The following is a 3,730-nucleotide window of genomic DNA, read 5'->3' on the forward strand; positions in this document are numbered from 1 at the left end:
ACCTTTGATTTATATATACATCCAATCATCATACCCTATCCAATCATATTTGTATAGGGCATGCCCTATCCAATCAATGCATGCATTTAGGGAATCAATTGACCTATGTGGTGACATATATAGCAAAGCTTGAGGATAAGAGATAACACATTGGCAAGTCAATTGGCACATATATATGTAGTGACTTACTAGACCATCCCACTTACAATTGCATATTATCCCACTTACGTATCAATAGGTGGATAAAGCACGAATGGTTTTTAGAAAGAGAAAGATAATGCAATGATGATGTACACAAAAGAGATAGAGAAAGGCATATTATCCATCAATCAATCAAAGATATATGAGCTATAAGTGCACCTTGACATGATTGGAATAGCTTGCATATGCACAAGCCAACTCATTTACATCAATCTACTCATGCTATGAATTGGCATCCACAATCTTTCCCACTGCATCCACAATCTCAGCCAACTTATCATCAGTAAGATCTCTAACATCATCCTCCATTTGAAATCGGCCTGTGGGGAAGGTTTTGTTCCACTAGTTGGCTATTATGTTTTTACATTTATCATTGATCTCCACAATAACAACAGCCTTCAAAATTATACCCAATTTGTGCAATGCTACTTCTTTCCCACCAAGGCTCAAGAATAAGGACAGAACTGTTAAACCTTGCGTATATAATTCTTTCAGTGGTGAAAGACTGTACGCAATAGTATTGACCTGAAATGAGTTGCCCAATGCATCATACCGATCTGAAAGGGTAGAGCAGCCTCAAGTGTGGTCACGATCATATCCAAGCACTAGCTCAATCTCATGGGGTTCAAGTGGGGCAGCTTGGCCTGGGCTGACCCAAACCAAGTTCCATATTTTGCATGTCAGGACAATATCATGTTGAAGATAAGAAGGTATCTTGCTTTCTTTGTGGGAAGAAAATATTTTTCTGATCAGTCCACATATAGTGCTAGGGGCACCCCGTGTGTTTATGCAATTCAGCTTCTCTCTCGGATCCCATGGGGGCCAATACTTCTTTGTTTTCGAAAGCACCTCAAAGATTGTCATGGGAGCAGGGGGAAGGATCAACCTTCTTCCATCTACTAGAAGGTTATAAACATAACCACCTCAGCCTATAGCATGCTGAAAAATATCTAGAGTCTGTGAACTCTGGATCTATGCCATTAAAATGCCGTTTGATGGTCTCCCACTCGGAATTGGAAATGTTCTCAATATTTTCAAAATAGAAAAAGGGAGGGCCTTCCATCAAACTATTCAATGGTTTTGTCTTGCCTTTAAAAAAGCCAGGAATTCCAAACCCCATGCCCTTTTTGAACTTGAAGGGTGGGATAGAACCTAGATGTGGACGTGATGTTTTTTCATTCATAGATTGAGTCCCGAGCCATAAAACACTCGAGTCTTCATTGACACTTTTATCCAAGTCTAGAGTAGGAGTAATGCTGATCTTTGTTTTAAGGCCCAAGTAAGTGTACCATAGCTTAAGGGCTCTTTCATCTACCCAGTATATTTTGCTACAGACACCTCCTGAGGGTCCAGCATGTCTAGTTATTTGAACACCTCGTGAGGGTCCAGCATGTCTAGTTTGATCTTTTATCATTTACAACTAGTGCACATTATTCAATGCACTTTGGTGTGAGGGTAAACATCTTCGAACTCAACGTAAAGATGAAAAGATAAATACCCAAGATTGTGGTGTCCTTGCTCACTTCGAGGATGCCAATGGTACTTCGAGTAATCATTAACTCTATTTTTTTAATTCAATGATTCAATGTGTATATTTTTTAATTGTATGGTTTTTATCATACGCACACGTGCATGCTCAAGAATCAATTTCAGGTGGTTAAATAATTATTAAATTTGGTTTTTTAATTATGTGAATTGCAATTTTCGGTGGTTAAATAATTGTGCGTCTGCTGGTGTGTCTATATTAGCGTCTATTTGCGCGGATATATAGACGCACAATTCGCGTCTATTTACACACACGTTTACATGCAGTTATAGACGCAATTATAGATGTGCCCGACTTTGCGCGTCTAACATGCGTGTCTATGCCTCATTTCTGTTGTAGTGTGCCGCCAATCATCTTCCTCATCTGCAATTGCCTGCCATCCAAAATTAGAGAAGACACCCTCTGTAATTACACACAGACACACTCATACGTCCATGCTGAAACGGCCAACCCAATTGATCTTCGTTCACTTCTCCCTTCGTCGTAAGGACACTATAAGCTAATATCGACGACTGCGTAGTTCTCCTTTCCACCGTGATTATGGTGCTGCAAACCGTCATCCTCACAACATCGAGATGCATAGACCACTACTATGGCCTTCCCTCCCCCAGACCACTCAGAACCTCCAGTCGTCTTTCTCCAGATTGTGTGACATCAGCACAATTGCACTAAATGTTGAATAGTAAGGCTCGTAAGATACTTCATCCTTTGATTTTCTGTCCTTTTTCGTGAGCTTCAGGTCTGCTATAGATAATGGGATCTATCGTTCTCCATATTGCTGCTTCAGTTTGACGAACTATTGATCATCCTTTCACTGACAACACGATCATAGTATAACCTTGTTACATCTATCTTTTCTGCTGCTCAATCTTGTGAGAGCTCTGTGTTGATAGCCAAGGAACAAGATACTCTACCGAGACTGTCGTAAAGGAACTGCCTGTCAAGTTTCGTGTCCCCTTTGGCGATTTCTTGCATCATCAGTTTTTGAACTGCGATTTAGCACTCGTCTTAATCTAGGCACCATCTTGCCTGCCATCTACGTTCAGAAGCAGTCATCCAGTTTGGATTGTAATCTCAAGCTCATTTCTCAATGGCACCCTCCTCAGGCGTGTATATCAGAAGTGAGATTGACTTCATGAGGTCAGCAACAACAATTAAGTCCCCTTGTCTCTGCACATAGAGAGCTAAGATATGACCATGATGGCCACATTCTAACTGCAGCTCTCGTGTGCCATCTTCTCGATATGTCTACTTATACAAATTGAATCTTTTGGTTCATACCAGCTAAAAGCTTTCCATTGAATGCATTCAAATTATACACAGCACCTTTCGTCTCTTTTCCCGTTATCAGTTGCAGCTTTCCATCCTCAATCAGAAACACTAATATACGACCCTTGGAAAGCTCATTTACCTCTGGGATGGCATATGATGTTCCAGTACAATCGTAAACACTGTTGTCATCTCTGAATGAGCAGCTCATGATTGAGCAACCATATTCATAGGCATCCAACTAATATGAAACAATATTTTCAAATGTTTGATCATCTAATAGTCAAACAAAATGGGTTTCCATTTCTTCTACACTAGACGGATACTTAACGCTGCAGATGGCAAAGGTCCGTGCTGATTCTTGATGGCAAATGCAAGGAGCATACTCATTCAGTGCAATTTTTGAATGTCATCAAATGTGCCGATTGTAAGTTCACCCTCTTTTCCAATTGTGAAACTCTCTACAAAAGATGTTGAATTAAAAGGGCACATATCATATCCTCCACTCCCAACAGTTGGATGGCTACTATGCGATCGTTCATCCCCACTGTAGTTGTTGCTTCTCCCTCGTCCAATCTTGTAGTAGCTGAGAGCTCTTGTTGCCATTATGCTTCAATTTCTTGCCATTCATTGATGAGGTTTAACACTTTTGCTGGCACGTCCCTTTATTTTCACGACAATTATGTTTTTCTGCCCACTTACAATACGTTTGAA

The 3,730-nt window shown here is 40.4% G+C and overlaps 1 pseudogene; it reads right to left on the reverse strand.

Annotated features, from left to right (window-relative positions):
- Positions 1-2,755: 2,755 nt before the first annotated feature.
- Positions 2,756-3,425, reverse strand: LOC148033625 (DNA damage-binding protein 1a pseudogene; annotated as a pseudogene).
- Between the last annotated feature and the right edge of the window lie 305 nt (positions 3,426-3,730).

This window comes from Lygodium microphyllum, chromosome 7 (genome assembly GCF_053477565.2).
Source record: "Lygodium microphyllum isolate KBCC chromosome 7, Lygodium_microphyllum_v1.1.10, whole genome shotgun sequence".
Taxonomy (NCBI): Eukaryota; Viridiplantae; Streptophyta; class Polypodiopsida; order Schizaeales; family Lygodiaceae; genus Lygodium; species Lygodium microphyllum.